Consider the following 21,807-nt stretch of genomic DNA (forward strand, 5'->3'; position numbering starts at 1 on the left):
GCAATCCTGTGCAATGTGCTCTAGGTGACCCTGCTTGAGCAGGGGGGTTGGACTAGATGATCTCCAGAGGTCCCTTCCAACCTCAGCGATTCTGTGATTCTGTGACTATTAAAAGCTTACCTAAATAACTGAAAAACCTAATGGGAGGAAAACCCATCCAGGACTGAAAAAACACTAAAATTAAACTTCTAACTTGGGAGGTACCTAAAAAGCAGTATTTGGTTGTGTTTGATAGAGAAATAGCACTCTATACTTGCCAAGATTTATACCATTCTTTCATCAACCGCTGACAGAAGTAAGACTGGGCTGGATGGGCCTTGCTCTGACTGTTATGGGCAAGGATGAAATGCAGCTGGGATGAGTAGACTGTATGAGAGAAAGAGGYGAAAAATCTGAAGTTAGTTACCTGTATAACCAAACTCATACTCTGATAAAAATTATCCCGAGTTAGTTAGAGATAATATAGTTAATTTGCATGAGGTAGGTGTGATACAGATGGGTTTGTGACTGGGTATCCTATTCAACCTCCTAAAATACTGGTATCATATAAGTTTTCTTCTTAGCTTCTTAGTGTCCCAGGAACTAGTGAAACTTGAATGCTCCTGACATCTTCTTGGCTAGCTTTTTTATAACTCTTGGATATGGTTGATCTGGATATGCTGATAGAAAGCTGTTTGGCTTTGAGAGCATCTTCAACACCCTGGGAGTGTTTGCTTACTCTTTGCTTGTTCTGGGAGAAAAAGAAATATATTTCTCCATCTTCACCATCCTCTGGTTTAAGTGTACTGTGCAGAGCAAAAATAGCTGCACTTTTCTGGTTATTTTTAACAATTTTTCCTTTCTAATTTCTACCAGACCAAGTCTTTTATTGCAATTATTTCATTCTGTCTGGATATAGATGCACATATATATATATTTAATTTTCATAYAGGCATCTTAAAGCCATGCTCCTGCTCCTTAACCAGAGCAGACCTCACTAAGCCAGTGCTGGGAAAGGGTAAAGGGACTTTTCTGAGAGGAAGAAGGGTGAGACCCCCAGACTCGTAGTTGTAGAGGTAGAGGGACTGTTTGCAGACAGTTTAGCAAGCTATACCACTAAGAGGGACAAGGGCTGCAAAGATCAGATATGGCAGGCTTAATCCTTTCTGCTCAGGTGGAGCTCAGTTAGGCCAGGCAACAGCCCAGATCTGCAGAGTCAGCTTGGTTCTGCTATCTGACTAAACCATGTTAGAGATCCCCCTTTTATCTGCCCTTTGTGTTATATGTCTCTTAATTTGTATTCTTTCCTCAAATAAAATGGAAATAACTCAGGAAATCACTCAGAAAATATAAATTAAAGCAAAAACCCAGCTCAAGGCAATAGCAGAAAGTGTCACTTATGATGTATTTTGCTTCTTGCCTGTTGTGCATCTGCATTGCAAACCACTTCAGACAGAGATTATCATTTGTTTTATCGAAAGCCATAAAATAACTCTGCCACTTCAATAGCAACGACTGACTCCTGCTGGCAGTGTTAGAGCAACTCCTCTCTCGCACGTCCCTCCGGCAGCAGGGACAGCCCCCTCGCAGCAGCGATTCCGGAACTGAGGACTTTCCACGTTGTTTTTTGCCTGTTTTCGCTTTGTTACTTTTCCGTTCCAGGGGAGAAGAAAAAAACCCCAAACCAGGCACCAGTGAGTAAATCGCCCTCCGCAGGCCGTCTGCTAGCTGAGATCCCTCTGTGGGAGCCGTGGGAACAGATGCACGTTCTCCCCCAAGCCTGGAAGGGTGAGACGGCCGCTTCCTACCCCCCCTTCTCCTCCCACTTCGCTGTCCTTCTGTCCTCGCCTTCTCTTTATGCTTTTCCCTGCTACTGGAGAGCCCCAGCCACCGCCTCCATCCCCATGGAAACTTTCCCCCTCCCTGCTGGGCCTCCCAGGGATATCCGCCTGTGCGGAAAGGGCCGGCCGAGAGGGGACAAAGGGAGAGCGCGGAGGCCGGGAAAAGTGCGCAGGAAGGGGGCGAGCCGGGGGGAAGGGACGGATCCCGGGAGAAAAATGCGAGGGCGGACCAGGTGGGGAAGGGAGCGCTCAGCAAGGAGTGAAAGTCGAAGCAAGAAGGAAGCGGATGGGGGCCACAGTTTTGGGGAGGGCCGGGGCGTCTGTGTAAGGCGGGCACCGCAGCTAAGGCGCACCGGGGCTTTTGCGGGTGCCCTGAACTGCAAGGAAACAGCCAGAAGAGACTTCTCGCTGAGTTACAGCCTTCACAGCAGGCGGGGGAGCACTCAACTTTCTGGAGCAGAGCAAGGCCTGCGCTGATATGCTAGGGAAACTGCAGCTGGGGCTGGCACGGAAGACTCCTGAACTGGCTGAAAGAAATGTCCCGAGCCAGTGCAGGGGGCGCCCTGATGCAGCAAGAAGATACCACGTTGCTGGAAAGAAAGCGGAGACAAGGCAAGACCTGGGAGCAGCAGAGATGATTGCAATTCTCAGAAGCGGTGGCACAGAGGTGAATACATTGCAAGGCTGAGAGATGAGCGTAAGTGATAGAATTTGGCTTACTGGGCAAATCCTCTGATTAGTTTTTTAAACAAAAAAGACAAAATGAGAAACGCTGAGCTTAAAGAGAGCCTGGGATGCAGCAGGAACTTGGAAGAGCTTGAGCAAGTGGCTGGCATAGAGCTGCCTGCTCTGGCACTCAGAGGCTCACCACCATGCTCTGCTCTGGAAGAGACCAGGAGTAATCAGTGGCATGTTGAGAAATCAGGCAGTTTGCTATCTGCACCTGTACTGTCCCAATACAACCAGGTATCCATGGTAAACTGAGGCACGATATTCTTACCACAATGCCAGGAGCATAGCACAGAGGGAGGATGGGAGTTTTGCTGCTAAGTCATTTTAGGGGTAAAATATTGCTTTTTTAGTGAAAATAACATGATATTTTATTAGAATTAAGCAGATCTGCTTTACTTGGAAGAAAAGATAGGTCCCAGCTCCCAGGACCAGCCGTGCCCCTGCTATAATCTGCCCTGAATATAAATATCATAAATGGCTCTGTCCCACCAGAGATATAATCTTCACTGAACCTAAAAGCCTTTTGGGTATCACAGTATTAGTAGCATGCAGAGCTTGCTAAAACCAGTTCTCTGTAAAGAATAAAGAACAGGAACTGTTTTTGCCTGCTTCAAATCAAAGTATTGTTGCTATAGACTGGGGGCAGAGGTCTTTTCAGAAATAACATCTTGCTGATGAAGTTTGCATAAAAAATTTGGGTATGTGTCTATATTTGTACGTGTGTGCATGAAAGATGGCATTTCTTGATGGGTAACAGTGAGATTGCATCTAACCTAGTTTCTAGCAGACTCTTTGAGTGTTTCTGAAGGACACACTGCCATGGTCTCTTCTATTTTGAATGCCCCATAATACATCTGTTGTAAAGGCCAAGGAGACACTTGTCAAACAGTGCTAGGATCACAGCATCTTCCCTGTATAACCATTTGCCCAGGTATTACGCTGTTATTGCCTCTAATGGCATAATATTAAGTTTGGCAAAGTCCTTGAAGAGAGGTAAAGGGGACAGTTATATTCTTAGATTTGGTAGAGACTTTCAGGCTTGAGATCTGGAAGGTCCCATCTCCTCTGCTTACGGGGGTGTCGTACCACCAACTGAGCGGTACCACACCACTGGAAGAAACTCCTTCTGCCTAATACCTGACTCGATCTTTATCTGCTGATATGGCTTAAGCAAGTTCAATGGCTAATGAGCTCTGCACAGGCTGTTTTGTTGCTTTCCAGGTGGCTTTATTTCCAGTGACCAAGTGAGAGTTGAAATTAGATTCTTCGCATAGGTTGAGTCAGTTATGTCAAGCCAGTAGGGAAGGGGTTTGAATCAGAGTAGATCTCACTGTCATTAGCTTTCCTTGGAGAGCTAGGTGGTGTGGCCCATCGTAACGTGGCAGCAGAGCTGATTCTTGGCCATCCCAAGTGCTGCTACAGACACAGCTGAAGCTACACCATTTTGGGTGTGCGAAAGAAACAGCAGAGTCCTTCCTCTGCCTTGCCCTTGGCTTGGTACATGTCTTGGACACCCAGCCTGGGATGTTTCTCTTTCCTGCAGGCATTTTAGGGAATCCCAATCTAGGAGGGGCTGGCGGTCATCCCCTCAGCCTCTCCTTGTAAATCCACCCATTCTGAGTGCTCCCTTGGTTTAAAGCTTTCTCTGTCTTCTCTCTGCTGACTGTATATCTAAGATCCCCATCTGGGACAAATTGCTTTGGCTGGTGACATGACAAGGCAGACATGTACCATCCATGGCTGATACAACTGATCCTGAGCCATAAATGCCCAGGTAATACAACTCATTATCTGCAGCTGGTCTCAGCTATTTTGATCTGCTCCATTAAAAAGATAGGCAGAAGGGTGACCAGAAAGCCATAACTTTAAAATCAGTGCTCCACAGGCAAAGGGTATTGGATATGGGGTTCTTGCTAGGATCTTCTCTTTTTATCACTGTCTTGACAGCTTTCATTCCATGTTTTTGCTCTCCTTCCCCTTTGTGGCATTAGTCTCTCAGTCCTGCAATGATACTCACAACAGCAGCAGCAAAAATAACAATAGTCTGTAGGTATCTTTGCTTGTGCCCACCCTCACATGGGGTAGTATCACTTCTAATTTTCCACTTTGGGGGTGGGATCCAGCCTTCTCCCCAGAAATATCTACTTTGCAGCTCAGGTGCTACCTTTTAACCAGCTCCAGTGGTTATTGTTTCAGGTTCCTGACAGGAGCTAATCATGCCCTCTCATTTCCTCCATCTCATGTGGGATATGAGAATAACTCCTGTTGGAATTAACTCTTGCAAAATGAAAATCAAACAGCTGTATATATAGCAGTCATAAAAGATTACAACAGGGCTTCTTTTAAAGGCACATACACTTTAATTTAGCTGTAGGCTGGTGGAAAAATCTGTCGTTTGTATTGCTGAGTTGCGCCCATGCTCAGCAAGCTTCAGTACAGCCATGAATGCCAGCCGGTGGCACTGAAGTCCAAGAACTCCCCAAATTCTTCTCACTCTGAAGTTCACAGGTGAGATGTTAATTTTCAGGAAAACAAAATACACATGTAATTTATGAATATCTTTTGGATGAGCCCAGGCACAATCTTGCACACAAAGCGAGGCTCAGAAAGGCGCTGAGGAATTTGAAGCCTCATGTGATGTAGTGGTCAAATCAGGTGCAAGACACCTGGCTGCATTTTGGATGCATTGGGGTGCTTCTGACACTTAAGGCGCAGGAGGAACAGAGTAATAAAGAGGGGATTACAGGTTTAGGAAAAAGACAGGAAATACCAGGCCAATTGTAAGGACTTGGGAAAAATCCCTCCCTACTGCAGATACACAGCCTTCATGCCCTGAAAGCCCACAGCTTCTAAAGCTTTACCCTTACCTTAAGAAACTGGCCTGTCCCAAAAGCAGATTATGGGGGTGGAAGGATGATGTCCCTTGTTCAGCCTGCCTTTGAGCCTGGCATAGCTATAGTGTTATTTTACATAATATCTCAGAAACCACTTTAAATGTCGTGTGAGCTGAATTTGAAACTGCTTACTTGGTGACTCTTGGAGATGGTTTTCTCAGAGAATAAGATAGTTTTGGCACCATAAAACATTAGCACAATTCTAACTCTGATATTAGTCTCTGGATTTTTTTGGCTTGTTATTTAATTATGCAAAGAGACTTTGAATCACTCAGCACTGACAATGCTGTCCTGGAGCARCTTGACATGAAGTTGTACAGCTGTCTTGCTGCTTAAATCTTTAACTTCCAAAAGGCCTTTTCCAGCTGTTTATAATGTTGTAGATTATCTTGGGAAAAAATGGGACCAGAGCAAGGAAAACCAAGCGGAAACAAGGGGGAGGCATGTGCCAACCATATAGATCTGGGATTTGGGTTCACCTTGAGCTCCTGCTTGTCCACACTGCATCCTTGCCCATGGCTTGTGCTCATTCCATCTGGAGCAAATTTGATCCTGAAAGACAACTGGGGATGAGCTAGGGGCTGATTCACACTTTCCTTGTGCAGGGCATGTGAGAAGTTAATCTGTCCACAGGCATGGTAGATGCCCTGCACCTCTTTGACTCCTGTAACATTTTATGTGCCGTGATGCTCACATAAACACCTCCATCTCTTTATCTACACAGGGTCATTTGTCTGATCTCAAAACACACTGCCCCAGTTAGTAAATTGCAGTCATCTCCTCCCACAGGAAGAGGTCTATTGGCATCCCCCAGCACCAAAAATAACCTACCTGCGTCTACACAGGTCACTCCAGTCTCTGCCTCTGGCGACTAGTATCCAGCTTGGACTGTGCCATGTCCTTAGGTAGCTGTTCTCTCCTGTCAGTATCTGTAAATCGTTCTTGTATTTGACTTAAACAGAAATCTCAACTGCTTTGTTTGGTTCGTTACACAATTGTAACACTTAGGAGTCAAAAGCTCTTTTCAGGCATAGCCAGCCTTTCTGAGTGAAGGTGGGGTATTCACTGCCATCTAACACTCGCTTCTTTCTTCAGACTAGTTTTCTGTATTGTTGACAATGGTATTTATAGGACTTTCTCTGGGAAATACATTACTGTCAGATGAATCTCACGATGAAGACCTCTTTTCCAGTTACCAGCCTTATTTTTTCTGTTCTCAGCATCACTATTATCACACTTTCCTTCCCCTCTGCTTTCCATGTTTGTCACATGGGAATAACAGAGGGATATCCAGCACCCCGGGGAAGTTTGGCCAAATTAGAGAAGGTATGAAGGTGACTAGCAAGTAGCTACAAGGATTTGGAAATTGCTTGTTGCTTCCCACCCAGCATTTGGTACCTGCATCTTGACATGGCCCAAACGCTTGGAGAACAGATTTTATGGACATGTCAACAGTGGTCATCCTGCAGGACCTCCTAAGCTAATGCTAGGCTGGGGTGGGTTTGGCTCAGAGACTCACAACTGAGGTCTCTTCTCTGGATGGAGTTAAGCAGCTGCACCCATTTGCRCGGGAGAGCCTTTGATGCTGAGCTTGTAGGTACACAAGATGCAGGGCAGAGGTGTGTGTTGTCAGCTTAAACTACTGTGCTTCATTGCACAGCAGAGATATGTCTCCTCGGGCAAGGATATGTCCCGTTGCTCTGTGTAAAGTCCCAGTTTGTTCCTTCAGGAATACAGAGGGCTCTGGAGGAGGTGTGTTTCTCTGGGCATGCAATGAATGTTCCTGGCTTGTGCAGCACGTACTCATGTCCTACTGTCAGCAGAATAGTGTGCTGGGACAAGGATGGGAAGAAGGCAGGAGGGACCTGATGGCACTGCCAGCAGCACTGCTCCCCAGGGTGGGTTCTCTGGGGGGAGCAGCCTGTTGCAAATCTTTTTCACTGCAGCAGGTGGTTCTCCCAGTACTTTCTCCATGGGAAATATATAGTTTTCATCAGAACCTACTCAAATTCCCCGTTAGTCATTCCTGCTAATGAGGGAATTAGGGCTGATTGGAGCATGCTATGAGCAGGGGCAGATGTTGCATGCAGATAGRTTATTAAGCTTTGGGCATGCGTACTGTTGGGCTATATATTACCCAACATGTGCAGGCAAAGAGAAAGGCAGATTGCAGAGTTACAGCAAGCCCCAGACCAGCTTGAATCACAACAGATGTGGGTGGTTTTGAACCGCATGCCCTGTCCGATGCCTGGGATGCAGATGCACATAAAGCTATATTCATTCTCCTAAGGTTTGTACAATTTAATGTTTCATCTCCAAATTTTCTCTACCCTACCAAAGCTGATAATTACTTTGAAATAGGCACTGCTTTTGAGCTGCAGCTTCCCCAGGTCATATTAAAAGGGTTGGCATCTTCATTTCCCATTAGGAATACAACTGGTGCAGCCAGGGGCTGTGTCAAATTTGCTTCTCCCTTCCTGTAGTTTTGCCTAAGATTTATTATGTTACATTTTTTAAGGTCTGTCTTCATTCACCCTATAGACAGGTGTTTTCTAGACTTCCAGTTTTCTCAAGGTACTGGTCATGTTACAGCGCCGTACCAGCACTATAGCACATTCACAGGATAATTTATTTCAAGGATTATCAATTTATTAGGTATCTCTTGTAGCAGGAGGGGACTTGTCTGGTAGAAACAGAGCCCCTGGCTTGGTTCCTACCATTTGTAGCAGGATTTCAGGCTCCTCCAAAGAAAAGCAGATTAAAGAAGAAAAAATACTGATTCTACTTTCACGCCAGCCCCACCAATGTTCTGCAGTGTCCCAGTTGCCCTTTTGGCCACTGAAAAATGCTTCTCAAGACCATTTAAAACCTTTCCAAAGGCCCCAAAGTGTCAGCAAAGGGGAAACCAAGTGGTTTGTTTTTGCCTTGGATGAGCTGAGGTTGTCAGTGCTGTGCATGCCTCTTCTCCGTAGCATCTTGTCATTTTGCAGCCCAATTTCTCCCTAAGTAAGAGCATATTTGGGAGTAAATGATACTCTAGAGACCATGCATTTTAGAAATGCAAAATGTGGTTTGTCACAGCAGAGAGTCATGTGCAGAATTTGATTAATTGCCTAATAAGTCAGAGGATTTAAAAGGATATTTCCAATTATTTTGATGATTTCTAATATTTTTTCTAATGGAAGGTGCACTTAGAGTAAAAATTAAAGCCTTGATTGACAGTTCTCTTAAAATAAAACGTTATGACTGCTTTTTCTTTTGTGTCTCTGCTAAAAACACAGGTTGCTGCATCTTTTCTTGTGACAAACCAAGCCTTCTTCGTCATTGACAGAGTTCAGCATTGTAAGCTAAATCCTCTTTCATCTTTATCTTTCTTGGCTTTTGCACTGAGGATGCTGTGATGATGCTGTGGGAAATGCAGTAATTAACTCTACTCCAGGATTTAGCTCTGTCCTCGATTGAGCTAGAGATGCTGTAGAAAGCTTGCCGGAGATACAGATGATAATCCTACATCCAGGTTTTTGCTGCATCCCTGCTGCTGGGGGAGATATGGATCATACCCAGAATTATTGCCTATCCCTGTGGAAGGAGGGGATACTGACAGAAGTCGATTTGCAGGGAGATGGATCTTGGCACCAGGTTTTCGCACTGCCTCAGTGCTGTGCAGCAAAAGCAGGATACCAAGATCCCCCTGCAGTAATGCAGGGGGTATGGGATTTTTCAGTTCTGGTGCTGATGCTGCATTCATGGTGAGGTCTCTGTGGCGCAATGGACGAGCGCGCTGGACTTCTAATCCAGAGGTTCCGGGTTCGAGTCCCGGCAGAGATGATCTCCAGGCAGGTGTCTCTTTTCTTTTATATGCATTCCTATATAGATCCCAATCTATTACATTTATAACACCTCAGAGGGCTTGAGGAGGAAGATAATGACTTTTCATGACATCCTCTCTGCTGCTGACTCTCAAAACAGTTGTGTACTCACCTTTTAAGGCATATTTCTTTCACCATATTCCCCTTCACCCATTCCTTTGGTATCTCCTGAAAGCTTTGCTATTTTAACCCCATTTGTTCTCCAAACACTGCTCATGAATCCCTTCTCTGATACATTCTTGAGAAAAATAATGTGCATAGGAATCAGGTAGACAGCTTTAGAGCCTCTTGTTGCCATTTGTTTTGATATATATGGTCATTTCTTTTACATGCTTGACTAACAATTGTAGTTCTACATTCTGAGTTCCCACCTTATACAAATCCTTTGCAAATACTCTGATTTTTTGTGTGTGGAAGATGCATGTTTGCTGGAAACCACCTGCACAACCCCATGGAGGTTCATCTTTCTTAGTAGCAAAGCAACCTTTCTCTTTCTTTCACAGATGACTTAAGTTAATGGTATATAACTTCCTATGTGATCTCAAAGCTATCAGTAGCAAGAATGGAAAGAGGGGAGCTGAATGCTAGTGCAGTTGCAGTTCATAGGTGAACGTGTTTTCCAGGTTACTGCAGCAGTTTGTTGTGGTGGACAAGTGCTGAAGGTTCCCTTCCTGGAGGGATGGAAGCCTCAGTGTGCTGCGCCAGCTTACTATCTTGGGAGGTCTGTGGCTTGCCAGGGGCTTGCATCCGGGATGTTGCAGAGGTCCTGCCAAGGCTTGTCTGTCCCTTGCATGATTACCCCTTGCTGCTCTTCCACGTGGGCACCAACGATACTGCCAGGGGTACCTTGAAGCATACCAAGAGTGACTATGGATCTGAGGGGGCAAGGGTGAAAGGCATGGGGGCCCAGGTGTTCTCCTCAGTCTTTGCAGTAAGGTGGAAAGGCTTGAGCACAAGTGGACTCATCCAGCRGGTCAACAGTTGGCTGCAGGGCTGGTGCTGCAGGCAGAGCTTTGTCATCTGTGAGCATGGGACTGTGCTTTCAGGAGGAACGGCACAAGGGGTAGAGCCGATGTATCTGGGGGTGAGCATGAGAGGGGAGGCTCTCACAGTGCTCTGTAAAAGCGGCAGCACTTGAGGCCACCTCAGAGGCCGGTGCACCAATGCACTCAGCGTGYGGCAGAAGCAAGAGGAAAGAGAAGTCTGTCACAGCTGTAGAGCTATGACCTCAGTGGGACTATGGAGACTTGGTGGGAGAGCTGTCCTGATTTCAGTGCTGCAGRGGTGGGATACAGGCTGTTTAGGAAAAGTTGTGTGGGAAGGCAAGGAGGAGGGATTGTGCTCATTATGTAAAGGAGTGGCTTGCCAGGATGGAGCTTTGTCTGGGGGCAGTTGAGAAAGGCGCGGGTAAGGATGGGAGAACAGTCCAGCAGAGGTGATGTTGTAGAAGGTCTGTGCTACAGTCTTGCTGGTCAAGAAGCGGAGGCAGATGAAGTCTTCTTCAGGCAGCTGGAGRAAGCCTCCGGGGAGCTGCGGATGCCTGGGCTCTCCACTGGCAAGAAGGTGTGCAGGGTAATGCAGAGTCCCCGGGTGCATGGGTTGCCTTAGGGCAGGAGGGTGTACAGTGGGGGAATTTTTCCCCGGACACCTGGTTTGCCTGCAGCCTGGAGGGCTTATGGGGTGTAGCAGGGCCTTCCAGATGCCCTGGGAAGTTGTGGAGAGTAGAGCCTATGGGGTAGAGCAGGGCTTCCTGGTGGGAGAAAGGTCTGTGGAGTTGAGCAAGTTCCCTGAGACCCCTGSGTGCCCTCCCGGCATGAGGGTGTCTGAGGGAAGAGCAGGGCACCCTGGATGCCTGGGTTCCCTTGGGACAGGAAGGCCCATGGAGTAGAACAGGTGTTCCTGGAGGCCTGGGTTCTATCACCCCAAAGAAGTCCCTGCCACAGAGCAGAGCAGGGTGTCACTGAGGACAGTGCACTGTGGTCCTGGACCCACCTGGGAGAGGAGGGGGTGTTTCCCAGTGGGCGTGTGTTGTCCCCCAGTGAGCTTCCCAGGTGTGTGTGTGTGTGTGTGTGTGTTCCACCCCAAAAGCGGGCCCTGAGAGAGCTCATCTCCTCTGCTTTCTGCCTAGCCCTGGGAAGGAAGGGGCATGTGGCAGGCTGGAGCAGTTTCCTGCTGGCCCCATCTCTTTGCCCTGTGCCGTGCCCAGCAGGGCTTCAGATGGGCCCCCCTTCCCTTCCCTTCCCTTCCCTTCCCTTCCCTTCCCTTCCCATACCGGCCATCGGACAGCAGCCACTGGTGGAACAGCAGGGTGTGGCTGGCACACACTGACCTTCTTGGGGGGATCTCATTGTCCTCTGTGGGAAGGTTTCTGCTAGCCTTTTCCTGCTGCTCCNAAGGGGCATGTGGCAGGCTGGAGCAGTTTCCTGCTGGCCCCATCTCTTTGCCCTGTGCCGTGCCCAGCAGGGCTTCAGATGGGCCCCCCTTGATCCCTTCCCTTCCCTTCCGTTCCTTTCCCTTCCCATACCAGCCATTGGACTGCAGCCACTGGTGGAACAGCAGGGTGTGGCTGTGCTCAACCCTGTGGCTGCCGGGGTATGACTGTGGCTGCTGAGTGCTCCGCAGGGTTCCCTAAAAGCAGCTGGGGCTGCTGTGTGGAGTTGGACAGTCCCATAGAGTCAAGGTGAGGCCGATTTCACGCCCCATCACGGAGAGATCCACACTAGTGGAGGGATGTGGTTTATTCACCAGTATTCCTCGTACAGGCGGCTGATGATCGTGGCGCAGCTACCAAGCGGCTGTTCAGTGTTAGATGCAGGGAGGCGGCAGAGAACTACCGCAGGCCTCGTTCAGGCCAGCTATTCTGGGATCTGCTGCTGATTGCATTGCAATGGTCTCTAGCATCCCTGTCCCCCATGAGAATCCTATTCTGGGGCCCAAGAGCTCTGCCTTGGGTGTCAGGGCTCTCTGAGCCCAGGCAAGACTCCAAATCCCGCTGCTATCTCCCAAGGAGGGCCAGAAAAGTCCCTCTTCTCCCCGCTGTTGCCAGGGGTGGAAGGAAGGGCACTGTTGGAGGGGGAGACAGTGGCCATAGTGGGAGAGATTTACCCGTGGATTGGCTCCGCTTTGCCATCACTGTATCCACATGTCCTTCCCATCTGTGTCCTCTTGACTTTCTCCACGAGCCGGGTGACTCCAGCATGCAGGGTCTGCAGAGTCCGTGGGGAAATGCTCCTGTGGTGGCAGGACAAAGGCACATTTTGGCTGAGACCTCCTGCCTCTCTCCTTGCCCAGCCCCTGCACACACACGCTACCCATGTGGACCCACAACGCCTTCAGCTTGGGAGGGGGGGTAGGCATTGGCTTGGGGCTGCAGGATGCTGCCTAGCATCAGGGCCTAGCGCAGGCCCTTCCCATGTGCTGAGAAAGCAGAGGATGCCCTATCTAGCCCCAGGGTGCAGCGAGAGGGATGCGTGTCCTGCAGCCGGGTCACAGGCTCTCTCCACTGCCCCGGGCCAGGGCTGGAGCTGGCACACACTGACCTTCTTGGGGGGATCTCATTGTCCTCTGTGGGAAGGTTTCTGCTAGCCTTTTCCTGCTGCTCCGTTTTCCTAGGAGCGGAGGATTTCTGTAAAGCACAGGAGACCCTCTTACAACAGTGCTGCAGCACAAGGGTTTGTTTGAAAACAGTGTTCCTGCTCGCAGAAGGGGCCAAAATGTTCTCTCGGAAAAAGGCTGTCTCAGATACTGCCTGCTTTGTTTACTCTTGCTCTTTTTTTCTGTTTCAGCCACCCCCCCAAAGGAAGCACAAGCTTTGTGGCTACTTTTACTTCTCTGCCTGAATTCTCTGTGCTTGGGSAAGGATGCACGTCTGCCGAGGGCTGAAGCCTTCCTTCTCCATCCGGGGCAATGCTGGTGGCTTCCTCTGTTGGCAACTGAAACCAAGGGAAAGACTGGTTCTGGTTTTGTTCTTGGTCAGAGCACTTAGGAGTGAGTCCCCACAGTTCAACTAACAAATGACCCTTACAAAGGTACCTCACAAATAATGTTGGTGACCCTGCTAACAGAGGTGGAGTAAATGAAGATGCCCTGCAGCTGTGCCTCAGGCAGCAGGACGTCTGGGCGCAGCTGCCTCAGACCATTGGACTATGAGAGCTGGTGTTCAGAGTCAAGTGCGGGCAGAGGCTGCCTAAGGTGCAGCGAGGGGTGGTCAGGCCATACCCTCCCGCCAGCAGATTGCTAGTCTTGCCCTTTGGGCCTTGGTGACTCCTGTGCTCTAAGCGTATAGACTAAGATGCTTCTTTGAAAGTGAGCTCYGCCTAAAGTAGTTCTGCTTCCCTAGCAGTCAAAACCACACAAGTAAGTTGGTGAATGTGTCTCACGTACCTGTTGTTCTTCCTCAATATGCCCACATTTAGGGCACATATATAGGACTCTTGCTGGAGCGGTTGCTGCCTGCTTGCCTCTCTCGCCCTGTGTGCTGCTCCCTTGGATGGYGGGAAGATGCCTGAAAAGATACAGCAGGGTTGAGACCATCAGAAAGCAAGCTCCTTCCCTGGGAGTGCTTGTAGACCGAGCACTTTCTCAGCACCCGCTAGTTCATTGCGATTGAAAGGGAATGAGCAGAAGGGCCTAATCTTCTGCAACAAAGCACTCGCACAGCTGCCAGAGCACAGCTGCACCCTCACCYCCTCCTCCAAGAGGCTCACCTCCGAAACGGCTTCTTCCTTTTGACTCTCTGCCCCTTGTCTTCCTTGCCTTTGWCCCCAGCCATCTTGGGTGGAGAAAGCTGGTCTTGGCTAAGGAGGTAGCAGGAAGAAGTGCTGCCTGCAAGGGGGAGATGAGAAAGCCTTTCAGAACAGCATTGCTGTGACATGCGGAGCTACAATGATGTGCAGCTCGATCTGCTGAGGCCTGTGATCCCCCTCTCTGAGGCAGTGCCTCTGTGTGCCTTAGAGACCTGTTTTGCAGGCGCTCTTGGCCCTTGCTGGCCCTGGARCTTGCCCAGCTCCGACTTTCAAGTGTACAACAACATTCTCTGTGCTCTGTTTTTTCCTATGCTTTCTCTCATGCTTCTTCAGAAAAGGAGTCTTAATGGCTACTGGCGAGACCTCCCCTACTGCATCTCTTGGGAGGGCTGGTTCATTTCCCCTGCAGGAAGAGTTTCCTGGAGCGCTCAAGTGGTCTCAAAGACCCTTCTTTGCTCATTTTYGGTACGGGCATGTGCATCCCATGGGACATTGCTTTGGAGCTGTTTATGAGAGCGGTTACAATGTCCTGCTTCCTCATTTGTGCTGCCTGCTGCACAAAGCGGCTTGTCAAGTGAAGGACCTGTGCGTAATATGTGCTGGACAGGAGGAAAAGGCTCCAGTCTCTGCCAGGAAGGAGCGAGCTCTGAAATTACCTTTAGAGGGGCTCCTGTTCTCTCCACTGCCTTTCCCTTGCTCCCCCTGCACTGCCCTTTGATATCGTCCTGCGGCAGAGGCAGTCTTGTCTGGAGAAGCTGCAATCGCAAACCTTGAAACAAGAAGAAGACATACACAAAGATGACATGAGAGTCCCAGAGGGGCCTGCACCTGGGCTGCCTCCAGCAAGCCCATGCTCGTCAGCACCCCTCGGGTTGCCAGGCTTCCAGGGGGAACACAGACAGCTGTGCCCAAAGGCCACAAAGCACTCTCCCAGCTACCAGAGCACAGTGGCACCCTGACCCGTTCCTCCAAGAGGCTCACCTGAGAAACCACTTCTTCCTTTGGTCCCCCTGCCCCTTGTCTTCCTGGCCTTGGAGCTCAGCAATCTTGGGTGGAGAAAGCTGGTCTCGCTGAAGGAGGTGGCTGGCAGGAGCGCTGCCCGTAAGGAGGAGATGAGAAAACCTAGAAACCACCTGCATGGAGAAGCAAGGTTCCCATAAACCAGCTTATGTGCACCGCCTCTCATCCTTTGCCTGCAGCCCTTGGAGAAGAATCTGCTTCTGCCTTCTCTCCATCCTCCTATTAGGTAGWTGAGGACAGCAATGCCATCTGCCCTTTGTCTTCTCCGGGCTGAACATACCTTCTTTTTTCAGTTCCGTCTTGCGTGCTGTATGCCGCAGCTCCTTCTTTGTCTGCACGGCTCTCCCTTCTGTTTTCTCGCCCGCCTTTTCCTGCCTGGGGGCTTCTGGTAAGGGCACAGGGATGTTCTCTACTAAATCCCTTGCAGTCCTAGAAGGCAGAGGGTGAGAGCAGCAGTTGGGAGAAAGAGCACTGCCTTCCTTCTGCAGCTCGCATTAACAATGAGGTTGCTGAGAGATTTTGGAGTGGCTTGGCGACTCCACAGAGTTCCAAAGCAGAGCATGCAACAGCCATGAGGGCTGTATTGGGTAAGTGCGTGACACAAGAGTCTCCCTCAGGTGGTTCCAGTGCTTCGCTACACTTAGGTGAGAGAGTTTATTCTAGCACCAACGCTCCTTCCTGCCATGGGAGATCATCTCGCAGCTCCTATTCTCATGCATGTCCCCAGGGCAGAGGCTGGTCTCTTTCTCCAGTCTGCCAAGGTGAGTTTGAATTCAGACTCGCCCTCCAGGCTGCTTGCAGGCCCAGCTGGATTTGTGTCAGGGCATCTCTAAAGGGTCCGCTCCACTCCCGAGGCCTGCAGGGGAGCTCCCCTGCAKGACTGGACCCAAACTGGACAGAGCTCGGCACAGCCCCRCTGCAGAGAGACTTCCATTCTGCCAAGGCACCCCCCGCCTCTGGCCCAGCTGACAAAGGTCATTCAGGATACCTTGCATTCCCCTGAGTCTCACAAAAGACACGGGCATTTCACCAGCATGACACTTGTACGGATCTGGTCTTTGTTGCCCCTTCTGAGAGATGTCGGGGGTTGACAAGAGGCACACCAGAAGTATTATGATCTTTCTTATACGGTTTTGTTTGTTTGTTTGTTTGTTTTGTTTGTTTTCACGGAATCTCAGGCAAAAGGAGGAGAAGAATGAGGTGAAAGCTGGAGCCGAAATGTAGGGTGGGAACGCAAAACATAGTCATTGTTCCCTGTTAGTCTACCGCAAGGCACACCAATCRCAACACATGCAAGAGCAAGCCTGAGTGAAGTGGGAAGCAGTCATTTGGAAGAGTTTGTCTGGAAGAGCTTTGTGGGTGGAAAAGCCCTGGCAAGCCGCTGTGACCAAAGAAACCTGATGTGAGAAGCCATTTGCTTGGTGAGCCAAGGGCTGCCAAGGTAAAGATACTCACGCTGGAAAGATGAGGACACAGTCAGGACACATTTTATAACCAGCCAGTTCTCTGCTAGTTATGACCACATCCTCCGTCTGTGGATTCTGCAACAGGGACAGAGACATGAGAGATGATTCCAAGGAAAGGATCTCCTTGCTCATAAGGACAGCAAGTCTCTCCCCTGCTCAAAGAGGAGGCTGTCTCTGCAACCTTCCCACCACCCACTCCTCCATTAACATTAGCCTCTCTCAAACTTACACTGCCCAGAGCTTTCATGAGGTTTCTGCTCCAGTCCACAGTGAGAAGAAAGTGATTGCAATAGCTCATCCTCACATCTTTTGCATGGAYGACGAGAATGCCCACATTGTGGAGAACAAAGTCTACRTTCTTGCCATCCAGTAGGTAGAACRCAAACAAGAACACAGTCTCRTCTACACATCCCTGCACTGTGTCTGGAGAAAAGACAGTCTCCAAGGCAATCCTTGGGTAGTTTAATGGAACAATTTCTCTGTCCCCTAGAAGACAGCAGAAGAGGAACAAAGTCACTCTGAGACCTTTGCGTGGGCTGGTGGGCTTCTCCGCATCACTTCTCAGCAGCAACTAGCTACTGAGAAGCCGTCACAAGGAGAAGCCAAGGCTTTCACCTGTCTTCTTACCAAGAATCTCTTCACTAGCAGGTTTGAGCCCGCGGAGCTCCACAAAAGCCTCAGAGGGCATGAATACAGGTCTTCAAAGAACAAAAGGAGTATCCTTGTACGCACTGTGATATTGCTCCTTAACAATTGAGAATGTCCCAATTCCAGTTATTTTGACCGCCTGAGATGAGAAACAGAGAAAGAAAAAGGAACAAGCCTAGGTATGGTTCAGCTGTAAAAGGGGCCTGATGACTTGCAGGAGCGTGGGGAGAGGGCTTGGTGCACTGCCCTTTCCTGAATGGGCGAAGGGGCAGGATGGGGCCACATTCCAAAGCTTTAGAGAACACCTATGTGTTGTGTTTTTTTCCCCTCTGCCTCCTCTTGACCCTCTCGAAAAACYGTGGTGAAGTGAATGCCAAGAACACTTCTCTCCTCCAGATAAAATCCAAGAGGTTTCCAAGAATAGGCATAAACCCAGAAACATTTCCCAGGGTATCCGTCTGGTCTTTCCACGCCAGCAGTGGGGAAGACAGAAGGCCCAGGAAGGAGGCCCACTTTCTCCGTCTRGGTCTGGACTGTAGTTCTGAGCAGAAGGAATAGAGAAGCTGGTGTGTGGTACGCCGATCCCTTGCAGTGTCCCTCTGGGGTGTTTCTTCCATTTTCAAAGGAGGGGAAGACCAACCGCACCGCATGGCACGGAGAGGTGTCAGCGCTGCTGCACTGTTGGGGCTCAAGGGGAGGAAGAGGACCCAAATCCCACCTTGCTGAGCAGCAGCTGCAGCCGAATGTAATGAGACACAGCAGCCCAAATCTTGGTGACATCGGGAAAGCAAGTGACAGGCCTGTGGTGCATGCTCTGAGTCAGCAAGCTCACAAGACCCCAGCACAACCAAACCAAGGAGATGGCAGATGCAGGTGTGATCAAATGAAGCCCTGGTGCCAGGGATTGCTGCTTGCRGGTGGCCCAGGAAGGCAGGGACAGGGCTCTTGTTGCAGCCACCTGCCCCATGCCACCACCACCCACATGCCCAGGGCTTCCACAGCTTTTTCTGCCTAATACTCCCTCGGAGATCACCCACGGAAGCTCCTGAAGGCCTTACCGTCACGGGTGAGCTTCCTGAGGGTTGGGCAGATGTCAGCCCCACGAACGCCATCTCTCTCTCCCTCCTCGCTTTGTTTAGCTCCTTTAGCTGGAGGGTGAATAGGAAGCTTCTCCTCTCCGATCTCCTCTATCCCCTGCACTTCACAAAACAGGCTCCAGAGCTGTCCTGCTGCTTCCCTTTGCCTTCTCCTCTGTGCTGCAAAGCAGCTTCTCCAAGGAAAAGTAGTTGCAAGAGCAGCCAGCAGCACCTGAGCTCACCCCTGCCTCACAGTGAAGCGTGGGGAGAGCCTGGGAGCTGTTGCGATGACGTGGGAACATCCCGTTGTTACCCCAGACTGTCACAGGGGAACTGCATCCGCCCGGCACCCCCACGCCTCCCAGGATCCTGCCAGGTTGTCACAAGTATTTTAAGGACACCTTTCRTCCAAGAGAAGCAGCTGTCCCGCCCCCAGGTTCCAGCAGAAACACCTTCCCGCCCCACGCCCCCTGTCGCATTCTCCCATCCGACTTTCCCGGGAAGTCCCATCTGATTATTTTCCTAATGGCCACGTACATAAGCCATTGAWCAGAGGGGGTYGACTATCCCTTTTTCCTCCAATGATAGCCATCGGAAGGGAGGAGTGCTACCGTGCTAGGTTTAAGGAACCTAAAGCCATTTGTGGMCATACAAGCAGAGGCCAGTAGCGTATACTGAAGGGGATCTGCTCAGTGACAAGACTTCGCCTTTTCAAGGCCCTCTTTTTCTCATAGAATGTGCAACCGGTCATCACCACCATCTCATTCCTGTCTGACCTGCAGGCCTCCCTCCACAGGCTTACGTCTTGCTGGCCGGAGTAACTCAGTTCTTTTGGCAAGCCAAGAATCTTCTCCTGTTTAGCTGTGTGCCATGCCAAGAGCTGCTTTTTCTCTTCAAGCCTCATGCTCTCCACGCCATCATATTCCAGTGGTGAAGAGGGCCTACCTAACTTTGATTTTCAGCAGTGTTGAAAAAAGGAGGGAGAGAATGGGTAAAAAATTCAAAGAGCCTGTGAAAGGTATACTCAGGCAGGGTACTTCTAGGCCCGTGAGTTTACCACCTGGGGGATCACTTGCACATCCATTCTTTCCTTCAGAAGCTGACTAACAACGAAGTAACCATCACAGCCTTTGGCATTATGCATTCGGAAAGTGTGCGCCCCCTCACCACCACCCCCAGACTTTGTCCCTGTAAACAAGCAAATAAAGTCCACCAGGCATGTGTCCCCTTTCCCCCTTCAGTTTTCCTTTCTGTGCCTTCTTCCACATCCCAAGCRGCATCCAGGGCTAACTCCTTGGCARACATGTYKTTTGGCTCATGTGTYCCAGTCTCTTGCATACGTTCCAGGCCATAGGTAATATYGCCCTGCCCTGCTTCTGAGTTGCTGATCACAGGCAGGAAGCACTGGTGCTGGTTTACGTTACACATCTGTTCAGAGCACATGCCGCACTTGCAGCCTTTGCCTGTGCCTTTCCGCACAGGTCTTGCACATTTCACAGCAACTCATAGCTGCACAATCAATGYGTTTTGTAATAGCCAGGGCCTTGTGCCTCTGTAAACATTGCCCAGACCTGCACCACAGCCTGCAGCTAGGGCACCTCTATTTACAGCTATCCCCATGGTTATGACCTGGTATGACAAAGATCACCAAAGCTGCTTGCCCCAAATACCTTCTGGCCATCCCTAACACCATAATCATGTAAAAGAAGGAAACGGGTCTTGGGCTCAGATGGTCGTCTGGCTTTAAAACCCTCCAGGCCTTTCCCTGCTCACATAGGAGGATGATGCATATATTCCCWGCATCAGAGAATGGTTGTGATTGGAAGGGACCTCTGCAAATCATCTGGTCCAGCCCCGCTGGGGCGAAGCAGGGTCAGTGAGAGCAGGTTGCCAGGAGTGTGTCCAGTCAGGTTTTGAATGTCTCCAAGGATGGAGAGTCCACAACCTCTCTGGGACAGCTGTTCCAGTTTTCAACCCCTCTCTGCAGGAAKAAGTGTTTTCTTGTCTTCAAGTGGAATGTCCTGTCTTTCYGCTTGTGCCCATTGCCTCTTGACCTGTCCCCGGGCACCACCACTGAGAAGAGTGTGCCTCTGTCTTCTTTACACCATCCCATCAGGTAGTTATACACATTGAGGAGGTCCCCTCTGAGCCTTCTCTTCTGCAAGCTGAAGAGTCCCAGTTGGGGAGCAGGGTGGCCAGTGGCTTGCTAGGGGACGGGGAGCTGGGAGGTGAGTGTGATAACAAGGCTGGGATGGCAGAGGCCWGTCCAGTTCAGGGCCCCATCCCACGGTATGCAACGAGGCAAGCAGGGTAGGCCCAGCGATGGTAGCCATGTTCAGCCCAGAGTTCAGATCATCAGACACGTCCAAAGTGAGGAGGCAGGTTGAGGTCAAGCCAAGAAGCCTCTCTGTGGGTCAGGGACCAGGGCTGGAGCAGCAGAGTTAAAAACCTCCAGGCAGCTAAACCTCCAAGAGGGGTAATGCCCTCAGGGCTCTTACAGTGACATGCCAACTTGGATGCAAGAACGCGTTGTGAGACTGTGACCAAACCTTGCTGAAGACAAAGTAAATGCCACTCCCTGATCTTCCCCTGTCTGCAGATACAGCGCCGTCAACATTGAAGGCAATCAGGTTGGTCAGGCATCATTTACCCTCAATGGGACCCAAAAGCAGCAACCAGTGCCACAGGCAGAGCAAGTGAGTTGGGCACAGCCCCTGTCCTGCTGTTACACAYCCATGCAGCTGTCTCAGAGATGTACTTTAAAAGAGGTAAATTATTGTGGGGTGACTTCATGGGCACAGGCTGCATTCCCTTTGGGAAGGAGATGAGGGCAGCTAGAAAATGGCAGCAGGATGGATACTAAAGGCTTGCTGCTGGATTTCTCTGGCCGAGATAATGCCCTGTAGGTACCAATGGAAGTTTTGAAGCAGAAGCATCTCTGCARTGCTGCTTCCACGCTCAGGAAAGGAGGTGAAAGAGGTAGGACACACAAGTGCTCTAAGACCTTGGTGTCATTTACAGGGAACATACCCCAAAAGCCTACAGCTCCCCCCAGCACTCTGAACAGCCCCAGTCCTCCCTGGCTACTCAGTCAATTCTACCAGCACAGGGCATCTCAGCAGGGCCTTTCCCAGTCAGATGTGGGCTCCCTCTGCCCACACTCCCAGTCGGTCCAAAGCCAGCCAGCTGCAGCCCAGAGCAGTGCAGCCAGATCAGCACAATGCAGGACCAAGCAGATGTGTGCAGGCTTTCAGCAGGCCTGAGGAGCTTGAGCGCCGCGTTACACCTGAACGGTTATGTGGCTTCTGTTCTGGAGCTGGCTCGACTCTGCCAGTGTGCAGCATGGGCAGGGAGACCTCATGCCTGGGAGCAAGAACTGTCCAGGTGTGGTCTTACCCTGGGCAGAGGCTGTCACTGATGGAATGTGGGAAAGAGAGTGTGGAGGGATGCTCCCAGCTCCCCCCCTCCACATTTGGTGCCAGTTACAAGCAGTCTGCATTCCTGTGTTTTACACTCCAAAAGGGAGAATGTCAAGAC

At 50.0% G+C, this 21,807-nt stretch overlaps 1 long non-coding RNA gene and 1 other non-coding gene across 4 annotated transcripts; both read left to right on the forward strand.

Annotated features, from left to right (window-relative positions):
• Window positions 1-1,568: 1,568 nt before the first annotated feature.
• On the forward strand, window positions 1,569-17,503 carry LOC112972501. Of its 3 annotated transcripts, none has more exons than XR_003255705.1 (4): window positions 1,569-1,767; window positions 2,252-2,517; window positions 13,101-13,343; window positions 16,259-17,503. It is a non-coding gene; the product is annotated as an uncharacterized LOC112972501 (long non-coding RNA). The 3 variants fall into 3 exon arrangements; XR_003255706.1 differs by lacking the exon at window positions 16,259-17,503 and adding an exon at window positions 8,728-8,788 and having other exon boundaries at window positions 13,101-13,669; XR_003255704.1 differs by lacking the exon at window positions 16,259-17,503 and having other exon boundaries at window positions 13,101-13,669.
• TRNAR-UCU lies at window positions 9,201-9,274 on the forward strand. Its single transcript has one exon. It is a non-coding gene; the product is annotated as a tRNA-Arg (tRNA).
• Window positions 17,504-21,807: the final 4,304 nt, after the last annotated feature.

The sequence above is a fragment of the Apteryx rowi genome, unplaced genomic scaffold, assembly GCF_003343035.1.
Source record: "Apteryx rowi isolate R43461 unplaced genomic scaffold, aptRow1 scaffold_492, whole genome shotgun sequence".
NCBI classification, from domain to species: Eukaryota; Metazoa; Chordata; class Aves; order Apterygiformes; family Apterygidae; genus Apteryx; species Apteryx rowi.